At 40.8% G+C, this 23,315-nt stretch overlaps 1 long non-coding RNA gene across 1 annotated transcript; it reads left to right on the forward strand.

Moving 5' to 3' along the window:
- Nucleotides 1–2,188: 2,188 nt before the first annotated feature.
- LOC122461846 lies at nucleotides 2,189–20,450 on the forward strand. The gene is made up of 3 exons (XR_006284063.1): nucleotides 2,189–2,268; nucleotides 10,772–10,906; nucleotides 20,355–20,450. It is a non-coding gene; the product is annotated as an uncharacterized LOC122461846 (long non-coding RNA).
- The last annotated feature ends 2,865 nt before the right edge of the window (nucleotides 20,451–23,315 follow it).

Here is a 23,315-nt window from a genome sequence, read left to right on the forward strand (position 1 = left end):
ACCTTAGGATAAGCTGATTGTCTGGGGGGAAAGTATTGTCTGCTGCTTTGAAAGGAGAATCCTCTGTCTCCCTTTGAGAAGCAGGTAACACTGTGTGTCTCTCATGGCCTCCCAAAGGGACACAGTTATGGTCTCCACTCCAAAGAGGGGCCTAGAGCGGGCTGGGTGGCCAAGGAGGGCTGAATGAACTGAAGCAAGCAGGTATCTTCACAAGGAGGTACCATGAATGGTCTTAGACTTGCAATACATTAGCACAGTGGGGTGATGTAGAAATCCCTTTTGAAGGCAATGGGGGATTTTCCAAATTAATGGCAGGATCAGGCCCTGAAAGTTCTTGCTTTAAGTTATTGTTATTTATACAGTATCACAGGTGTGTGTGGCACTTTACAGGCAAACACAATGGGACGTCCCTGCTCTGAGGAGCTTACTATCTAATGTATACCCCAACCCTTCGCTGAGAACCACATGGAGGGACCCCTGCACCAGTGCGGGGCGTAGGGCTTGATGTAGGGCACATAGAGCTTCCCGCATGGCTTTCAGTGCAGGATCGCGGCTATCGATTGAACACAGCAAACGATGACCGACAAAGGGAGAAGGAGGGGAGGGTGATAAGATGAGGGTGATAGATCATGGGGTGTTCCATGATATGTATTCACTTCTCACTCATCTTGTATGGTTGCTTTTACAACCAACAAAAGGTAACACAGCCGGGTTTGTGGACAGGATGAGTCTTGAGGAGGGAATGAAGTTGCATGGTACTGTGAATAGGCAGGTGACAGCAGGGAGAACAATTGTTATATCTTGCCATTTTTTCAGTATCTTTTCTTGTGTGAGAATTCCCTTGTTTTCTACGCTTCAGAACCACCATTGAGAATTCTGTTCAGGGATCAAGGGGAAAGTATGGTCCTCTAGGAGTGGGGAGAAATTGATCCCTATGGAGGAATAGTGTATCACTGGATAGTTAGCGCCCAGTTTCAGTGCACTCAGTACAGATGTCAAAATGCCTCACACCGATGTGTATGCACATTATTACTCGAACCAGCCCTTTGAATCATCAGAACATCCTGGCCTATATTTACAGTTGCAGCTCTAAAACATTCTGGTGATTTCAGTGTCTGTGAATTATTAATTAACAGAATAGATCACAAAGGCTCCTTCATAGAACACTTAAGAGAGCTTTAATATATGGCACAGGAAAAAAAATCTTGAAAAAATCCTGGCATTAGCATGGGGTGCCCAGAACAACACATTCACTCTGCTTGTCTGTTACATTCCTTTCCTTTTTCCCTCTTCAGTGTTACTATTTATTATTATTTTGTCTTTTATGATTGTCAGCTCCTCAGGACAGGGATCTGTTTTATTATGTGAATATAAAGCACCCAGTACATTTTTGGGTTCTAGACTAATAACAAATACACGTCCCAGAGCCCTCATGTGTAAAAGGTCTTCTGAAATGTTGTGAATTGCTTTTCACCTGCTACCCCTTTTTCTAAGATTAAAAAATTGCCCCTCGTTTATATTTACTCAGAGTAAAATACTCAGTGGCATTGGTTTAATCGTAAATGTTGGAGATGGCAAAGAGTTAAGAGGTTGTTTTAGCCACCCTCTCTTCCCCCACCCGTGTAGCACTGTCCCTGCGGAATGCTTTTTTGCAGTGCTTTGTCCTGTCTAGTCTTAAATGTTGCAAGTGATGGGACTTGCACTGAGGGATTTAGGGAGTAGATTAATGAGCTGCACAAGTTCACATATGTTTAAATCATTGTACTTGGTTCCCCTGTTTATACCTAGCTTGTCAATAAGGTAGTGGAGAGTCTGCAGTATAACAATTTACCGTGTAGCCTTGTAAGCAAGATATAATTATACGTATAAATTAATGTTTGACATGATAATAAACATCAAAGCTTTAGCCCCTGATGTTAGCACAAGGTGCCTTTCCTCTCAAAACATCTGGTCCCTTGATAAATTGTTACAGTTACCATTCCTCACCACACCACTGCTCCCTAGAACATTACAGAGCCCTGCACCACACGAGCTGCTGTGGATCTGTTCTCAAGTTGTTGCAGTGAGCCTGCCGTATGATGACAATTAGAAGCAGTTAGTGTGCAGATGAGACTCGCGAGTGGCAGGTGGTGAGAATGGGACTCAATTAACTAACATGCACAAAATCCTTTGCTAATGAGGCTGGGCCACCCCAGATGAGCAAGAAAGCATGTGTCACTGACAGTAACAGAGGATTTGAAACTGAGAGGGAGAGAAATTGGTCAACAGGTATCATCAGCAGGAAAATAATCCTTTCCTTCACTGTAGTCAGATTAGAGGATAGATTTAAATTTATATACACCAAAGGTCAGCAAACGATGCATTTGTTTAATGAAGAGCTGGAAATAGTTTAATTTGCCCCCATAAATCTACTACCATCTATTTTTCTTTTTGTTATCCCAGTTCATATTTTGAGTGGAACTGCTCTTATGAAATAGCTCTGGCAACTAATAGGACGTCTTGTAAAACAATATATTGCCTACAAGAAAAAAAATATGGATTGTATTGAAAGGTAAATGAGATTAGAAAGGTAATTAATGGCAAATATACTTTGAAATTAGCTAGGTTGTCAAATCCAGTTCTGGGATAACAATGCAAAAGCTGTTTTTGTGATGTGGTAGCTGAGAGTCTGATGCCAATTTACATGATAAATTCTTTGTTTCTTGTGGAAATAGTTTACATTATTCACTAGTGACAATTTCTTTGCAGTGTCTCATAAGTCAATAGTTTTGATTTGGACTGAAACTTGCTATATAAGTTGTCAACATGAATGTAATTTCCCCATCCCTTAAATACCACTTCTCTTTATTGTTGTTTATTTTTTGAGTGGTTGAAAGGGTAGTTTTCTATTGCAAGTTTCTGTGTTTTATTTTTGACTCTGTAGCTTAAAATGGTTTGATACAAAAATCTGAAATTTTGCAGGCCCATGTTTCTCAGGGTGAACTTATCTTCTGTTGTTCCCCCCACAGATGTTTTTAAAGTAGGCATATTCTCTCTGTTTGAGCTAAACTGCGACTAAAAATGTTCAGTAATTCATTCTTGAATATTTCTTTGTAATGGGAATGAGATGGATCATGAAATTTAATGGTTTAAGTGTTGTTATATCCTGCCCCAAAGACCCCCCAAAAGCTTAGCTGATTATATCCTTGGAGATTCCTCATGCATTTACATTGACCCATTGTTATAAAATCATTTCAGTGGCAATTAAATATTTCCTTGAAACAAATTATTATTGCTTTTATTGCTATGCCAGAAACAAACAAAGCATACGTTTATACCAAACAGAAAAACCTGCAGCAATCTGTAAACTAAAATGACTGTAAATTAAACTGATGATAAGGAGGAAACTCAGAGATGACACGTCCCCTTTGTTGTGTTCTGCCTGGGTATTATAAAGCACTCAAATCAGTGTCATGTTACAGCCCATATCTACCATAGTGCAATACCTAGAAATAATGAGGTAAATTAAGGATGAAGCAGAGGCTTGACTGAATTTTTCTCTAATCTCTTTGAGACCCTCAACATAATTTTCTCATGTGGGGGTCTGTGTAGATTTCACTGATGTGTGTTTTTCAAGTAATACGGTGTAACTATGCTTAAAGAAGGGGGAACTCTCAAAAAACAAAATAAAAAAATCACTGGAGAGTGTCAAAAGGCAACAATTCAATGTAATGATTAAAATGGAGACTTAGTTTCACCTGCTTCACGTAATTCTGAAAGGATTTCTAATTCCACCACGAGGGCTGGAATGATTTGTTACATTTTCCCTTTGTACAGTATTATGTTATGCAAGCAACACCAAGCAGTTTTGCACGTTGTCCAGTTCAAGCAAGGCACAAAGATATGATTATTCTAGTTCCATTGGAAACAGCAGCTCTGTAGATTTCTCCATGTTGGTCTTTCTTGCTGAGTTTTTGTCAAAACTTGGCTCTGATTTCCCTCTTTTCTCTCTATCACTTTTTCCCCACCCCAAATGGAATTCAAGTTCTTAAGTCAATATTAATGACAAAGTGGATTCCTTTATCAGTGTGAATGTTGAGTGGTATGCAGCATATAAATGTTCCACTAAAGTATGGTTAAAGCCCATGTACATGTCTCATCAGTTCAGTGGCTGAGGGAGAGTCTTCTAACGCTCTTTATCTTGGACACAGCCAAGGCACCTTGTACTGTGAGCCTGTCAGACCTCAGAAAGGAAAACTGTTTATGCTGGGAATCATCAAAGGTGGTGTAGCAGGAAGCGTTATTGTGGTTCAATACGGAGTCAGTACTGAACAGTACATTTCATTGGAGTCAGAACTAAACATTACTTCACGGTTCTACAGGGTGCTCTTCTGCTTTTGGTGGATAAGAGGTCTGGACCACTTGTGGCTATTTAAAAACTACATGGTACTCTTAGTAAGAGTTGGGTATCCAAGACTATCACAATCTATCTAGATAGTCAGTCTATCTAGTCAACTATCTAGTCTAGTATCTTGGAAAAAATTTCAACCCCAAGTAACTAAATTCCCCTTGTAAATTGAACTGGGTGTGGCCTTTGTCACTTCTTGTCCCCAGCTCTTATATAGTGTTGCTGACCAGTAGTTTAACAGCCTTGTGTTCCACCTCAAAGGTAGCTGCGTTTTTGTGGTGGATGAGGTGATCCTGTGTGTGTGTGTGTGTGTGTGTGTGTGTAATATATACACCTCATTTTCAAAAATGCTGAGCACTTGTAGCTTGCACTAGCCATCAGTGGGATTTGTGAGCACCCTGTAGTTTTGAAAATCAGGATTTTGTGTGTGTGAGGGAAAGAGAAAGTGCTAAGTACTTTTGCATATTTTCCTTTTCGAGGTTAAAATATACAATGCTTTCAACTCAACTAATGTAGGGCCTATTGTGACGATATTTATAATGATCTTTTCACCCTTGATCCATACTAGAAAATGAAATGACTGAAGATGGGTCTGAAATAGTCACCACATTTTCCCAAAGGGAAAACGGGAAACCCCAGAGGTAGGCCCAAGGTTGCCCTGCCTCCTGCCCACATGGGGCCGCCTGAACCCACCTGCCACCCACCCACGTGGGGCCAGCCTCAGACGCCCCTGTCCCTCCCGTGTGTGGGGTAGCCTGAGCCCCCCTGCCGCTCACCAAGGTGGGACCAGCCCAGCCCAAGCTGCTCTCCTGAGCCCTCCCTCCCGCGCAGAGCTGGTGTTGCCACTCGCTTGCCCTGCACATTCCTCCATACCCCACTAGGGCTCACACCCCCTTTTTTGGCAAAACTGGGCATCTGTCCCGTTGGCTCTTGCAAGAGCCCAGTTTTGCCAAAAAAGTCGGGACAGCCAGGACAGGGCTTAAAAAAGGGACTATTCTGGCCAAAACTGGACGTATGGTCACCCTAGTCTGAAACATAACCCCAGACCTTTTAGCTTTGGAGAAATCCAGATCCAGATCTGAACTATGCAACTTGGATCCATCTCCGGAAATATGCCCTCTTCGGTTCACATGCTACGTCAGTCTTTGTGTTTTGGAACTGACTATCACATTGTTGATTCTGTCACAATATAAGCACTACAAATTAAATAGTAAAATAACTATGGAAGAATATTGCATAGTAGGACACTTTAAAAAGTAACACTCTGTATCTAAGAACGGAGGGCGAAATATTTGTGGGGAAAAGAATGCCCCACCATTGGAATATTAGCGCATTTTGCTACTTGGTATGACAGCTACATACTAAATTGGTCCAAACATAACAAGGGCTGAGAATGTGCTGCTTTTGTCCTTTTCGGTGCAGAGATTGCTCATCTAACAGAAAAAGAGGTAGTTCCATGTACATATCTATTGATGTGAGGGAGTGAGTGGGCAGCCGAGTGGGTGTAAAGGAAAGCTACCCCCCAAAGTTCAAGGAAATCCAAAAGGAGAGGCAGCAGGGTGAGCAGAACGAGCAGGTGTTGAGAGAAAGAGAACTCCCCAAAGATGCTGTGTGAATAATGGTACAAAACTTTCCTGGGAGTGTAGAAGTCTGTGCCTGGGTGCTGCCCCCCCCCCCCCCCCCGAGAAATCTGGTGGCTACTTCTCTGAAAGTGAAGCAAGACTCGATTGGGGAAAAAGCCTTGCCGCTTTCTAAGTGGAGGAAGAATTGTGGAAGAGCACTGATGCTACTATGGCTGAGGAAAACGGGGGAGGGAGATTGTTCTAGTAATTGTCCTCCTTTACTAGAGCCATGAACGGAGGGGGGGGAGGCGGGGAGGGATAGCTCAGCGATTTGAGCATTGGCCTGCTAAACCCAGGGTTGTGAGTTCAATCCTTGAGGGGGCCATTTAGGGATCTGGGGCAAAAATCGGGGATAGCTCCTGCTTTGAGCAGGGGGTTGGACTAAATGACTTCCTGAGGTCCCTTCCAACCCTGATATTCTATGATTTGTCCAGGAAGAAATAATAATATCTGAGTACAGTAAATGAGTGCTCTCAAAGAAAGAGGGTGATAGTGTTCAGATTGCTGCAATGCGGATGTATTGCAACATCTTGCTTGAGATCTGAAAATCACACCAGGAGATTTAGATGTACATCTCCCATTCATTTTGACAGAGTTGTCCCTTAGACTGCTTTGAAATTCTCAACCCTACGCCTTTGACACCCTACAGTACAACCCACTGGGATACAACAAGAATAGCTGGAAGTCATGCCCCCTTTGCTGGAGAGTGTCTGATCCTGTTTTGACACACTAAGCTTGAACTAGGGAACCTTTTCTTGAGGTCAGCATTTTCTTTACAACAGGGATTCAATGTCCTTAGTGGGTGGCAGATGTGCAATGGACCATGAGAAATTTTCATAGTGTTGAGATTAAAATAACTTTCCAAGCTAGAAGAAACATAACTCTAATTTATAACCCAATTGTGGAGAATATTAATACACTAGCCACTCCACCCACATAGAGTTTATATCCACTCTCCCCCCAGCCTGTTCTATTAGAAAAGAGAAGAATAGGGCCCCACACATTTTAAGGGGAGAAATGAGCTAATATTTGTTCAAATCGTTTTTTAGAGGACATATGAGAGAGACTTTTTACTGTAGAGATGTCAAGGTCTGGACATGCCAGAGCATAATTTAGAAGGAAAAAATAAAAAATTGTGTAATTAGCCCACTGGGCTGAAAAGCAACGGGGGGAAGATTGGTATGAAAAGTGTTGGTTAAGAGCAAATAAAGGCTAAAAGTGATGAAACGGTTAAAAAATCAAGTATGTACTAAAGAGAAAAGCTAAATTTTAAGGACCAGATCTTCAGCTTGTGGAAATCAGCTTAACCCCATTGATGTCAATGGAGCTATGCTGACTTACACCAGTTGTGGATCAGAGGCCAAATAGTTTGAGAACTCTTGAGCATTGAAATACTTTTTTTTTTTTTTTTTTTAAAAAGGGTATGATTATATACTATACATTGGTGGTGGATAGTGAGGGGCTGGCAATAAATAGCTGTGATGGGGTAACATGAAATAAGGTTGGTGGAAGAGGAGTTGAGGCATACATTTAAGGGGGAAAAGCAAACAGACAAATCTAAGCCTCTGAGGTTAAATTCCTCCTTATGGCTGAGCTGATTTCAGTTTCCTATATTGCACTATAATTGTTTTTGGTAAATATGGTCTTTGTTTCTGATTTGGGACCCCCCCCCCAGTTTTCAATGTGTACTCTAGCAATCCTCACCCATACTTATGAACCTACTATTAATGGGCCCATATTTTGGATGCTGATGGTTACGTTTTGTAGAAGGCTAAAAGCTGTCAATAGATCCAGAATAAAATGTAAAAAGAACATGATCCAAAGCTCACTGTTGTAAATGGAACCGAATAACAAATCGTGAAAACTATGACTTCTACTCTTGGTGAATGGAGGAGAGGGAGTGAAGGAGGGTGAGTTAGCTGCATTCACAACATGTAAAAAAAATTATGGTTGCCCCTATACAGTGCGCATTCCATACACAGAAAGTTTCATTTCTTGCCTGTGAGAGAGCTGTCAAATTATCTTTTTCGGAAACGGTATGGAGGTATTGTACTTAATTGCTAAGATAATGCTCACTTTTGACAGCTACAATACCTGGTTCAACGTGGCTGCTAACAAAAAAGTCAACCATTAAGCATGTTTTCTTAAACACTGACTGATAAGTTGTTATCTTTCAGCATCTCCACTAATTAGACGTCACGAGTCAAAGTTAATTTGGTGGAAAACATTTCTCGACTTAATGACATTTATGGGCAATTAGGCACATTGTAGAAAGGAATACACATTTACATTTCAGCCTATTTCCAGTGCTTAACAAGAATCCACCTCTTTCTCCACTGGAGATTTCTCGCTCTCTAAGGAATACGTTCGATACAGACACCACGGGTCCTCTTGTTATTCTGGAAACCAGAATTGTTTGCATGAAACAAGCTACCACACAGTAATGAGGTATAGACAGAGATAAAATTAGGCACAATAAAAGCCTTTATGTTGTTTAGACCTTTATCTTGTCGTGACAAGGGCTGTGCTTAATTTCAAGGTAGTTAAAACTGAGCGATTAAAATCAAATTTAGTTGTTATGTTTGTCCCCTCTCTTATTTTTCAGAATTGTCCATTATTCTCCTGCAAAGCCTTTACAGTCATTTAAGTACAGAATTTGCAAATTAACTGTTCATTGAATTTCCATATATTTTTTTCAGATTTTCTGACTCTTCTTACAAAAACTCATCATCTGTAGTCAAACTTCACTTTTAAATAATAAACCACGACCTCCTCCTAGTCACCCTTTTTTCATCAGACCTGAGCTGAGCTTTGCTCAGGCAGTTGAAAATGAATTTGGATCTGTGCATTTCAGTGCTTGCTTGGCTTTGTTTGAAGTGTTTTTAGGTCACATAACTTCTGCTTTGGAGTCTTAATCTGGTTTTTATTATGCTTTGGGCAACACCTCCTGAGGTTTATACTAGAGTGTAATTCCTTCCTTGTTAATGTTTTGGAATGAGTTAGGTTGGGAGGAAAGGGGATGGGAAACTCTGGATACTCCGCATACTGCTTGCGGCAGTGTGTGGAATATGTACACTACACGCCCCCCCAGCATGGGTATAAGTGGCAGCATAGATGGTGAGGCACTGCTTAGGCAAGGAAAGAGATGTCTGAACCCTAATAGGGAAAGACTCTGGCAGTGGGGAGGTTGCCAGAGCCTTTTCCCGCTGACTCCCCAAACCAGAGCCTTTCATTGATACGTGTAGCTACCCACCACAGTGTGGACACAGCCTGTGTCCCTCACAGTGTATAGCTACATGTACCTTACCTGCCACCACCTGTGGTGTGCAGTACAAACGTAGCCTCTGTAGATTTGCACCTGCACAGTGGTTGGCAGTTCGCCTGATTCTCCTCTCAGCTCCCCACAAGTGGAAGTGGTTGAGGTTTTGGCCACCTAATCCAGCGTAGCCCTTGTGAAATGGCCCTGTGTCATCATTAATTTACTTGCTAATGTCCTGCAGAGGGGCCTGTCCCTGCTCTTCAGAGCCCCCATGAAGGGCCTTCCACAGAGTCAGGGAAGGGGAGCAGATTTCATTTTCCACACCTCTCTATCAGAGTCTGAGCTTTTGTCTGTTGCCTTTGAAAATAAGGAACAGAGACCCACAGTGTTTGTAAAGTTACGTAGCCATGTCTAGATGCTGTGGACACAGGCACCTTAGAAATGCTGCTAATAACACTGGTTTCAGGCTGGAAAGTCAAACGGTTACAAAACTGTTCAGTCTTGGTCTGTGGTGACTGCAGTCTGGTTACTCCACTTGCAAACTGTGTGGCTCAGTGTGGCCTATGGCCTATTGCTTTGGACTGCCAAGATCACTTTTCTTCAGGCAAGTGGATGATTGAAACAGTGTCCTGACTAGGTGATCACTTCATTGAGGCACTCAACTTCCTAACAGGCACATGCAAACCATGGAAATTTGTTTGTGCTGCACCACGATTGGCGTGCGTGTGTAATGGCTGCGTCAATAGAGTAGCAAAGCCACAAATGAGTGGTCTATGAAAGAACATGCTCATATGACTGTTAGCCCTTCCTGCCCCACACCACTTGGTTTTCACCTACCTGATGTTCTAAGCTTAGGCTGAATCTGAAATGACGTTTGCGTAGTGGATCTCTGCACTGGTGCGAAGCCTCACTGGAGACAAGTGGAGTTCATTTTAGGATCAGTGACCTCTTTGGACAGGGAAAGTACCTTACTATATATCTGAACGGTATGTAGTACAAGTGGAACTCTGAACTGATTGGCTGCTCTGTGCTACTGGAATATAAATAATAATAAGAATTGCAAGCAGGGGTTATGCCATTTGTCCAATTCATGGCTTTGCCTTGACTACGCGAAGGGTTTACTCTGCTACATCTGGCCCCTGATGGCTGAGATTGTGTCAAATTCACAGGGTAAACGAGGTCGAATAATCTTGGCTTGGGCTGCAGCTGGCAAGAAGCATCGCTGCTCCAAGTGCAGTCACCAGTTATCTTGGGAGCACAGTCTGAGGACCACTGGAATATTTGATCTGAAATAATGTTTTTTGACCAGAGTGACGCAGACAGATGCCTGAAAAAGCATGTTCTTCCAAATACTCTGTTGTTCCAAATAGGTAACATCTGTACAGACAAACTGAGCCACAGTCTGGTTCTTATCTTTTTTTTTTCAGGGTCTGGGGTGTTCAGATCCAAAGTTTCGCTTCAGGCTCATCTCTATCTGTCACACTTCTTGTTTTGTTACTACAGGCCTTCTCTATGGAACCAAAATAACCCTGCTGAAACATGGGTGTAACCATACAGTGTTATATAATCTGGTTTATTATTGCCTGGATGGACAGAAAACTGCTGGAGAACCATATTTTAGCCTACGTATCTATAAAGGTAAGGAAAAGCCATATTATATCTAGACTTCATCACAGGCATGTTTAAACATGGTTATTTTTGTGGTGTAGACAGGAACTAATTCTGCATCAGTGTTATCAATAAGAATATCACTAACAATATGTAGGAATTAATTGTTTTTTCCCATTGATAACACTGATACTGTATTTGATTTTAACTAAAAGGCTTGAGTAGCGTACAGCAGGATTATACTGGTACTTATTTACTAGAAAATGACAAAACATGGCAAAACAGCATTCGTGAATTATATTTAGTGATCAAAACAAGGACTTGTTTAAATTGGCAGGTTTATCTGTGTTCTCTTTTGTAAGGTGAATAGTGGATATTGCCTAGTGCTCACAGTGCATTTAGCTCTCAACTCATAATCCAGTTTTGAACCAAACAGGGCATATGTTGTATCTACCTCTGTACATGTTTGCTCAGCTTAGTCTATGTTTTGTTTTATGTAAACAAGTAGCATGGCACTACTTATTAATTAATGTAGTGTATTTTATACAACCAGGCTTATTTATAGAAGCTCTGTAACCAGATTGTAAAATGCCATTGTCAATTATTTTTTTAATGACTCAGCCCTTTGGTATTATCCTTTAGAATTCTGATTTATTTCTCCTTTCAATTAAACATGTATCTGACAAAATCCTCTTGTAATGGAGTCTGATGTTCCTCTGTTGTTCCTTATTTGTTCAGACCACATATAATGTATTTATGATTTTTTTCCTGTCATGGGGGAAAATAATCCCTAGGTGATAGAACTCTTAGCCAAGTTAACTCTACCAAGACTGTGGTACAAGATTGCAAGATATTCAGGATCCCTAAGCTGGGATTTGAAGGACTGTTTATTTCCCCCTTGTGTTCAGAATGTTACAGAAGTTTGTTAGAAGTTCTGTTTCAAAGTCTGAAGAATTTTTTGGGGGGGATAAAGCAAATCCCTTTCTTCCTATACCCAAGTGACCAGTAAGCGGCGCTGTTGATTGAGAGAAATGAGTAGTCTGTGATTGACTAATTATCTAATGTAAGGAACTGTTGGTGTTCCCAAATGTCAGTTATAAAATGGTACTCACAAAAGTAGGAAATTGAAAACTCCAAGCTCTGGTGAGAGGATATAAAAAAGACCCATTACTAAGTGCAAACACTGATAAGAAACAAAATGTGATTATTTTTTTTCTTCCACAGCTTCAAAAGAAAACAACTTTCAGAATAAGCTGTTTTCTAAGCCGTGACATTCCAGGGAGAAGCTGTAATATGTGAGCTCCTCGCACTAGAATTTGCTGTGGGGTATGAGGCCAGACGTTCTGTTCTGACTGATATTTTGGAGTAACAGCTAATAGCTGAGAATGTTTCATATCAGTAGGTCTTGGAAATACTAGTGGCTTGTCCCAATTATGTGGCGACGCAGACACAGTCTGTCTGTGACTACATGTAATAATCAATTGGACTTTGAATCAGTTACCAGTTAGTCAGTTTAGCATTGGACTGGTCCCCAGGAATGATGGATTATTCCACTGATGCTAATTTAGAAATTCCCAGGCATATCTTTAGTATTTAAGTGCCCCCATCTCACAATAACTCTGGGGGGACTCAACTGCTAAAGAGACCCTGAGAATTTCTTGCTTGGGGGACTCCAACAAGGTTATTCAGGGGTCAGGGCCTCTTGCCCTCAATCTTCTCTTCTCCCTGACAAATCCTCTCAACCTTGCTTCCCTCCTTTGCTCCATCTTTTTTTCTCCTTACTTTTTCCATCCTCCCACCATGTATTTCCCTCCCCCAGAGTGTGCTAGCATAAAGTAGAGGATCAATCAGTGCACTCAAGGACTGAGCCAACAACTGTTAAAGCTAATGGGAATCTTTCTATTCACACCCATGGGAGCTGGATCAGGCGCTGAGGCAGTAGCAGGCTCTCCCTTAGCAATAGGTTTTATGTGTCCCAAAGGACTGTCTGTGTTGTCAGCACTATGGAGAAAAACCATGCTGAGGAAAGCTACAGTCTTTTTGCCACTTACTATTTTGTATCACATAGTTAGTTTGTGTAGAAAATGAATGAGAATAACCAGGACTCTTCACACCTTCAGAACAAATGCAAAACTCACTGCTCTACACTAGCTTCACCACACACAGCTCGGTGAAGATGATGATAAATCCACACACATACTTTCCCAGTGCACCTTCAGGCAAGTGGCAAGTATGGTTATTTGGTTAATGCACTGGACTGGTACTTGAGAGTTCAAGGTTCCATTTATGATGCTGCCACAGCCTTCTTAGCAAGTCACTTAATCTCTCTCTAGCACCTCAATTCCCCATCTGTAAAATGGGCATCCTAATACCTACCTCACACAGGTGGTATGAGGATCAATTCATTAATATTTGTAAGGTGCTCCACTAATGGGAGCTAGGTAAGTATCTAGTTAAATAATCTTTCATTATTTGTTTGGTTTTTGTAACTTTGGGCGTGCTCAGATAGCAAGGTGACGGGCACATTATAAAAACCTAGTGAGGGAGTACAAGACTCGTAAAAGATATCGGAGAATTATATCTTTAGTTTTATGTATGTAGGGGAAGGAGAGTTCTATGGTGAAGTGCCTAGACACCACAGTGACTGATGCCCTGTCAATGCATTAGGTCGAGAGAAGATCTACGTTCTCTGTAAGGGTGGTTCTGATTTGTCGCTGGCAATGAAAAAGTTAAAACTCATAGGGTTATTCATGAATTCCGCTTTTTAAAAACATGTCCCATTAAAATGCAGATTTAGTCTTCCATTTGCAAAGAACATAGTTATTTCTAATTCTGTATGGGAATCCTTTTTGTATTTGTATCTTTTGGGTAGAAAGTCCAGCTGCCTTTTGTGAGATTGCACATATCTCTTCAGATGTCAACAAATCATTGAAAAGTGTCAGAAAGGGGGAAATGAAAGATAATTATTCAAACCATGGAGAGCTACTTTGAAAGTGAATAGAATCTGTCAGATAGTCTTTTGAGAACACAGTTGGCTGCATGGATTGGTTATATCAAATGGACATATCTGGAGGCAAGTAATGTTTTAGATTTTGATCAGTTTACGTTAGGGTTTTTTGGGGGGAAGCTAGAACACTAGAAATATCATGGGGGATTTGTTGTGAAGGTGTTGTACATAGGTGCTGATGTCAAAAGATCAGAGCTTTGTAAATAAAATGTAAACTCTGCCAATTAAATAAATCTTTACATTCTTTATTATGTTTTAAAAAGTGCAATGTGTAATAAGATTGGAGCAAGGTGGGACTTACTAAAAATGTCTGTAGTTTGGTGGTAATGTAAAATGCAGCTATTCCCAAAAGAAACAAGTAGCAAAAAAGTCTACCTTTCTTACTGTAGCTTGGAGGATTCAACATTATAGGTGGCTCTGAAATTGTTAGTGAAACCATTCCTATACCGATCACTCCACTGCTCTGATAACAGCTATGTAAATCTAGCCCTTGATCGTGTGAACACGTGCACATGTGGTAACTTTACATATGTCCAGTGGGACTACTTGCATGCCTAAACTTACCCATATGAATAAGTGTTCAGGAACAGGGCCTGTGTCAGTAAAATAAGTACAATTCACCTCCTTTCCCCAGTGGAAATAAAATAGCAGGCGAGGGAAAGAGAAGAGCAGAGAAATTGTTGTACAGCATTAGATGCAATGTAGAAGAAAACTTTCTAAAACAGCCATAAAGCAAGTATCTCCCAAGACAGTGGTGTAACAGTCTCACTGTAATGCTCCAAAATGGGTGAACAATTTTTTTGGGGAATATCTTCAATGTGTAAAATCTGCAGGTACAAACTAAAGCAACACAACCAATTTTTAAGCAGACATGAGTCCACACACACAAGTTGCACCGGTTTAACTAAATTGGTGCAACTTCTGCGTGTAGACAAGCCCTTAGAGCAGTGGTTTTCCAACTTTTTAGGGTGCATACCCCTTTCCAAATAGTGTAGTCTACTGTGTACCCCCATCTGAGATAGGGTCATAATATTCCTAGGATTAGATTGCCAATTCTTACTAAATAAAATGTGTTGTCCGCCATTACAGGATTTTTCTTGCATACCCCTTGATGAGAACTTATGTACATGTAGGGGTACCCCAGTTTGAAAACCACTGCCTTAGACTAAATGAAAGATTAGGGAGAGACTTAAGGGAATGGAGGTAAGAAATGAAATTGGTCTGCAGCCAACACCCTTCTAAGTTTTACAGGAACTCCCATTTCTTTGAGCATCCTGCATCGTGCGCATTTTCATTGGGACTACTTGCAGTCATCCTTTTTTTTTTTTCTTACTATCTTACTGTTTCTGCACACACTAGGTCAGAACTAAAGGGGAAAAATCCTACAATAGCATTAAATTACATGTGCTTTTGGAAAGCTTATTCCCTTGGGGAAAGAGAGACTGCTTAACAGCTCACTTCTTGGGACTGACTGGCATTTCCACCTTTATTCTCGGGGAAGCTGCTGCTTTTCCTGTTTTTTCTTCCTCCTTTCCCCATTTGGAATAAAAGCACTTTGTGCTTTCCCTGTAAAACCTCGAAGAGTGCCAGGTACATCACCTAATGAAGGTAGTTCTTAATTCTTCCCTCTAATGAGAAATGAATGCTTCCTACATCTACCTGAATTCCACCTTTGTGCAAATTTCTAGGTTAGCTTCTTATTCTTTTTAAAAGCACATTGATCAGACAACAAAAGCAGCATCAATAGCAAAGACAGGTTCCATCTCTATATGGTACTTCTAACATGAGCAGAACTAATCATAACCCTCTAGCAAATTACAATGAATTTCAGAGCATTTGGTCCATCTTATTAAAAACACTGGATTAAATTGCTGATTTACACCTATGTGCAACCCCATCCATTTCAATGGTGGTATAAGGGGGATATAAATGAGATTCCCATAGTCTAATGTTAGATCAACTAATATGACCTACAACAGCTATTTTCCAAGTAGCAATGTTTTTCAAGCTTTGTTTTTCAAGCTTTCACTAAACTAGATCTCATTTTAAAAATTACCTTGGAGCTGATGTGTTTGAGGTAAATTTTCTAAATTGTCTAACAAATAACAGTGAGCTGTCAAATCTAGATCTAGTATAGTCAGTCCTAATCAGCATTTTCCCCCAAAAATATATAGACAAAAGGACATTCCCATAATATTTGCATTAGTTACTGATATGTCTGGGCAACAAAGTTCAAATCCAAATCTAAATTCAAATCGTAACTTTTCCAAAAGTTAGGGATGTTTGAGTCTCAAGATCTGATTCATGCCATTGTATGTGTAAGCAGGGGCCTGCTGTGAAGTCGAGAACTCCCTTAAAGTTTGTGTGTGTTCATATCCAGAATTTTGGTTCAGGACCATCTCCAGTAATACTCTTATTATTTCTGTCCCACAACTCTACAAATGCATTTGTGCTCAGCTCTGATTGGAAAAAAAAAGTGTGTGTTTGAGAGAGAGGGGTGTGTGTGTGTGTGTGTATGTATGTATGTATGTGTGTATATATATATATATATTGCCTTGGAGTAGGCAGGAAAATAGTGCAGAGTCACTTTGTCAGCATCTTTGTCACAAGCTTAGTGGGACAAAACATAGGAACAGATTCCATGAGTTGAAGGAACCAAACAGGTGGGTGCTTATGTTTTTTGTCACATCTATATGTACACGCATGCACCAGGTTTCTAGTTTGGTTTTGGTAATGAGAATTTTGGGGCTGAGTGCCGCCAATCTCAACTGGTGCTTTGATTTTCAACACTTACTTTTTTAAAAAATTGCAAAAAGTAAATATAGAATCTTGGGACCTGTTATTATCATCTCCCACTCACCTGCAGGAAAGATGTAAGACTGAAAAGCTAAATTATACTCTGCATGGAAAAAGAACCCACATGAGGGTTCTGATTTATGCCTACATAAGGATTTAGGCCTCAAATCAATACAACATTTCAGAATGATGGCATTTTTTTTTTAAATAAAGAAAGACTAAGGAAAATGCTCAAATGAGAGAATTTTTTAAGAACCAAAAAAAATGTTGTCACTGGGGAGATGTGTATTTTCTCAGGGAGTTTTGCTACTGGATAATCTCTGAGATTGTGGAATGAAGTATTTAAATCTCCATTTAAAGACAGGAAAAGTGTGAAGAACCAGCTAAAGGCAAAGATGCCTCCTCGCTGAGAAAACAACTCTACCTCTGATGTTTAAAAAAAGAAAAGTGTGATAATTCTGCCTTCAGTGAAGAGCCTTTTAAATTTAAATGTATTTTTTGCTGATTAAACTGCCTTTTGGCTTTCTGTAATCTAATGATTTTTGTACCAGATCACGCTGATTTAAGAAAAACCCACTTCAAAGATGTGTTTGGGGGTGTATTTTCATTTTAATAGGTGGTTCTATGCATGGGTGCATGAACTAGTGAAATCCCCCCCACCCCCACACTATAGGAAGGGCACCCTATAATCCTCAGTTCGGTGACTGGAGAATTGTGCCTCAAGATTTAAGCTTGCATTTTAAAATGGTATGTTATTACTTTATTATGGTTGTGCCTAGGTGCCCCAGCTGAATTTGGGAGCCCATTGTACTAGGCACTGTACATCAGGGTGACAATGTCTGGATCTGGAAGCTTAAATCTACTAAAGCAGCTTCACATAATGGAGCTACACTTTAATGGCCATGCAGGCTTTTTGCATCCACATCCTTTGAGTGAGAGGTTATAATTCAGCTGTGGATTAACATCGTTTGCCATTGAAAATTATGTATATTTACATGACTGAGTCTGGGCACATGCAAAGACTCAGATTTGTGCTTGCAAACTGTATTGCCACATGAAGGATATTCAGCATCTCAACCTATGAATGGAAATGTGAAGGGTATTTTTGTGGGTGGCACTTTGTACTCCTTGTTGAGGCACAGTGTAAATTTGGTCCTGAATTCAATGCAGATCACTAATCGTCTGGAGAAGAGGCACTGGAAATGTCATACATACACTGCAGTCCTTTTTAGGGTTCAAAGCACCACTGATGGCGAGTCCACTAACTGTCCCATTGCTGTCATCTGGTTTCTGAGGAAAAGCTGCTGAGCCAGGGCAAAGTCAGTGAAATGTATTTTTCAGCACATATGCCCCAAGTTCCCACTGACATGGAGCCATTACTGTAGTGGAGAAAGTACCTTTATCGGGCCCAGGAGAAGTCCTACTTCCACTAATGGAACTACAAAACATTCTCTGGTACAAACAAACAAAAGCTGAGGAATTCCCTAGCACACCCCTCACTGGTCCTCCCCTCCCCTATAATGCTCTGTCATAGGTTTTCAGCCATAAAGCTGCCGATAAACCTGCAAGTCTGATCCTACTCTAATGGCTGGTAACGCCTTAACAATAGAAATAATAGCCCTTGTATAACACCAGCGCAGCTTTCCAGCATGCTACTCTACGTTGATCTCAGCATGTCTATCAAAGTAACTTTCAGCCAGCTAGACATTCAGCTTAATTAAACAGGAGTTACTTTTATTGCGAATGATTAACAGAAGTCTAAGTATTCCCACACATCAGCAAATATTCACACGTCACTGGTATTGTCACTTTAAAAGGATTAGTCTCTTTAATTAGATCTATAATTCCTCTGCCTAAACTTTCTTTAAAAGATACAGTAATGCGAGCACTGTATCCCCAAAGATAAATTGCCCTTTTTAGAGAATGACATTTCTTCCATTGAGATGGGACTTTTTTCTTGGGTTTGTTTTTTGTCCCATGAAGCAGCCATTCAGGTAGAGCAGTGCTGAGAGTGCCTTGTTAAAGCTAAGAAACTATTTGTAAGACTGTGGCAGACTTGGACGTTCCAGTTGGCAAGGAGGAGAAAGAGCTGCTTGTTTCTGGGGTATCAGAAAAAAGGCTTGTGCAGGTGGTGATCCATCAGTAAAACATTGTTGGAAGAAAAGCTCGCAGGTGCTGACTCTGAAAATGGATGTGTACTTCCTGGATCTAGCACAAGCTAAAGAGGACTGCCAACACAACACAGAACTGTACTGTTGCCTTAAGAGTGAATAAAAAAAGATGTTTCAAGGCTGTAGTCGGATCTGGATGGTTTGCTACAGAGGACAAAAAGTCTCCTATAAAATTTGATTTAAATAGTCCTATCTCACTTGTGCTCTTGGTGACCAGATTCAATTGTGCTGGTGTCTCCTATGCAGTATGATATCATAGTTTCAGAGGAAGGCTTTATGCAGAGGTCACATTAGTTTGTCCTGTGGATGTAATCATTTTTTGTGTCACGGACAATGTTTTACTGTGAAGATATGGGCCAGATGGCTCAGCCACTTGCAGTCCAGAGCTAAACAGTGTCTTTATTGTTGGTGAATAAACAGAATCTATTGTCTGTTGCTCATGAAATTATAGTGTCCATCACTGTTTAAAGATGAAATATTAAATTATTCTGGTTAAGTAAAGAATATGTAAAACAAGAAGTAAAAGAGTGTGGACCTCAAATCTATCCCTGTTTGTTGTTTTGTCTTTATAAATATCTATAAAAATATCAGCAGTCGTTGCCAAAGATATTATTAAACATCCAGATTCCCTCCTAGCCACCTACCTCCATTAGTTCACTCATTTGATCTGCAGGGAGAACAAAACAAAACCCACCCAGAAAATCTGTCTAATATTTTTTCTATTAGTCATTTTATACTGTTCTCAAGTACAGCAGAAAGTTACTAAGTGTATGTTTAAGCAACAAATAAAGATAAAATCTTTCACAAGTTGCTTTTCAGAAATCTACAGACAGAAGGTCCCTCCTTTTGTTTTGAGTATTGCAAGACCTGGTAACATACACAGCACTCTCTGGCACCTGCTTGTAGAAATAGATTGTTCATAAAAGCAAAGACAGTGAAATCAGTTTCTCTTTGGGTTAGTTAGTATTAATTATTTTCTGGATAGTCACTCCTGCTCTCATAGTCCTTATGCTATGGAGAGGGAACGCATATTCTTCTAAGAAAATAAACATTTTCTATTTAAGATTACCCCAGCTGTGGCTTCTTATACTGCAATGTCAGAAGTATTTCTTTCCTCTCTTTAATTGCTACCAAAGCCAACCTTGACTGGCAAGGAGAAAGTCACTGACAGGTTTGGGTTCAGTCCAGACCTTCTCAGAGATTCTGTCAGCCAACTGTTTGACAGTATGCAAATATATGTAAATCTGGGGACACTGGATGAACACCTGCAGAAAGTGACCATCCCCACTTATGCTATGCTCTACCTCCTACGTAAGTGGGCTATTTGAAATGTTGCTCGGTCTCTTTCTGTCCATTTATTATGTATTTGTCAGCAGAATGTTGGGTTGATAAAAACTGTACTCTTTGTCCTGATGCGCTGCAGAGCTCCATGTGGAACTGCAAGTGCCAGGAATAGTGAGATGGCTCCCGTCCAGCCCTTGTGAATCCTTCTTTCTGGCTCTAGGACCTCAGTTTCGGTCTGAACTCTTGTGGGGTTGCCGTGTCAAGGAAGGCCTTCTGTTTTCCTGGGAGTAAAGACATAACATCAGTGGAGTCTCACCAAAACAAAAAAGCTCGTTCTACCTCGCAGCTGGAACTTAGGACTCGAAGAAATACAGTTGATCACTGCATAAATCTGCATCCGATTTGTACCAGCTAGGAAGAAATGAGAGGCACCTCACGTGAAAACAAAGCTACCAGCCACCGTACTTTTTACAGCTCTGAATTGTACAATGGCTAGGAGAAGCCTGAGGGTTAGATCCCACACCCATTAAAATCAGTAGGAGTTTTGCTATGGGCTTCACCGGAGCAGGATCCAGTCCTGAATATCTGTATAATTATCATCGAGTGACTCTTTCTTGCAGATTCCTTTCCCCATATATGTTGTAGCTCTGGATGCAATGCCCCAAACAGCAACTGTAATTGAAAGGAGTGTTTTAAAACTCCATTTTCAAAATAAAATACAGCAAATAGAGGAAGGACAATACCATCAGGATTTCCACACTCTGGTTAAAAGTTTGATGCACAATGATTACTTAAGGCAAAGTACCTCGTGATTATCAGTCTCTGCCTTTGGTAGTCTTAAACTATGCTGGGTTGTGATTAGATGTGATCAAAGGTAGAGACGAGGCTGAATCAAGGCCCTGGATTCTAAAACCCCTGAAAGCTGAGTATATGTCTTAAGTCAACTTCCAGTCAAGTTGGGGATGTATCGTGTCAAGATCTTTGCAGCGGGTCTTTTGGTTTTAGGTTACTAAACACTTCAGCTAATGGCCAGTGTATTCAGCTTTCCCAGTTTGGGTTGAGGTATTGCACAGGAACATGATGCTTCCAGCTCCCAGTGGGTTCTCTGGCATTATCAGAGTCACAACCTGAAGTCTTAGTTTAAAAGTGGAAATGTTGTAAGGGCAACTTTCCACTTTTACTGCCAGATCCTGTCCTCTTGATTCACACAAGTGTAACAAAATTACTCCAGTGAAGCTAATAGAGTTAGTTTAGACATACACCCGTGTGTCTGATTTCAACTGTACTCAGATTTTAAACTGTAAGGACACCATAGATAGATGTTGATCATGTGGTCAAACTACGTAAGGTGCACCCAAAGCAATGTATAGGAGTTTGTGAGCCTGATCATCACTGTCCTAAGAGAATCCTGAACAATACATGCTGACATGGAACTTGGATTTCTCTCAGTTGCTTATCAGCTTGCAACCAATGTAAAATAATAGAGAGCAATATTTAAAGATTATAGGCTAGATCCTTAGCGGTCTTACAGACTCCACTGAAGACATGGCGTTTACAGTTTATATGGTAGTTTGTTTACACCAGCTGAGGATCTGGCCCTGCATCATCAAAGATGAGAAAAGTACAGAACTGATTATCTTTGAAGAATGATACAGCTGCTTGAACTTGAATTTCCAGTGGGCTTAAAAATTCAGTACCTGTTTTTTTTTCTGAATAACAAGTTGGATATTGCTTAAACCTGTCATACAACATAAACCAGAATTTAAAGCAAGTGTTGTTGTTTCTATGATTTATTTCTAGGTGGGAGGAGGTAAGAAATGGGCTCCCAGCATCCAGGTAGATGAACAGTTCCTCGGTTGGCAGCCAGAGTTCCACTGGCACTTGATTTTTCATCTTACTGGACATAAGAATGGCCACACTGGGTCAGACCAAAGGTCCATCTAGCCCCCTATCCTCTCTTCCAACAGTGGCCAATGCCAGGAGCCCCAGAGGGAATGAATAGAACCTTAATCATCAAGTGGTATATCCCCGGTCGCCCGTTCCCAGCTTCTGGCAAACAGAGGCTAGGGACACCATCCCTGCCCGTCCTGGCTAATAGCCATTGATGGACCTATCCGCCATGAATCTATCTAGTTCTTTTTTACTGAGTGCAATGGGAACTCAAGAGTACCAGTTCTAACTCACAATCTAGTGCCATATCCCATTTAAACTCATTTGCTCTTTCTCTTGAAAGAGAAAAGGAAAATACTCCGGCTATTTTTTTCCCTCACACTTTGAAGCCCAAGGTAGTTGCATTTAAACAGCTTTAATGTCCTTTCACTGCTGCTGTTTGCAGGGTTGTGGTCACTCAGGCAGCAGTAAGTTTGAAAAAATGACCCGTCTACACCCAAACAATAACAGAATCCCCCTTTTTATGTTGGCAACACCCACGGCTTTCTGTTCATTTCAGGACTCCCCACGTAGACGCAACTGTTTGACCAGCCTTCTTCTGAACAACTTAATTAAGCAAAAGGAAAAGTGTCAGTTTCTGCCAGCCTCACAAAACCAGAGCTGTGGGGGTAAAAAGGGTACGCAGCATTAACCCCCATCCCTCAACTGACTAACTAAGGGAAAGCTTTGCTTTATAGCCCTGCCAGGAACATTCTAACATGGGGCTGCCATTCAAAGGATCAAGACATATTGTTTTGTACGTCACACCAAACACAATTAAAGCTGCAGTAATCTGAATCTTAGCGGCTGGTATTTGAGTTACCCTGAGAATTACAAAAGCTGGTGACTGCAAGGTGTGTGTACACACCCTCTCTCATGTCACTTTAAAACTAAGCCTGCAAGTCCAAATAGATTTTTAAACCATATGAAAACAGACAGGAGATCTTTTCTCCCCACTTCAGGAAGTAAATGCACCATAGACGCATACAGTGTGTTACACACACTCCTTGCACATAGCTGGATGAGCTTGGGTTCCTTGTTCTTCTGTCAATACTGGAAATGCCCAGGTTTACTGCTCCTCAGGTGATAATGATATACCTGAACCTTGATTCCTGCCAACAACAACAACAGCAGGTAACTATTATCTCCTTTGTTTCGAGACCTGGGCTAATCTTTGAGAGGCAGATTTTTGTACCTTTCTCAGGCTGAGTAGTATCTTACTCCACAAATGGTTCCATTGACTTCAGTAGGA

The sequence above is a fragment of the Chelonia mydas genome, chromosome 1 (genome assembly GCF_015237465.2).
Source record: "Chelonia mydas isolate rCheMyd1 chromosome 1, rCheMyd1.pri.v2, whole genome shotgun sequence".
In the NCBI taxonomy this organism is placed as follows: domain Eukaryota; kingdom Metazoa; phylum Chordata; order Testudines; family Cheloniidae; genus Chelonia; species Chelonia mydas.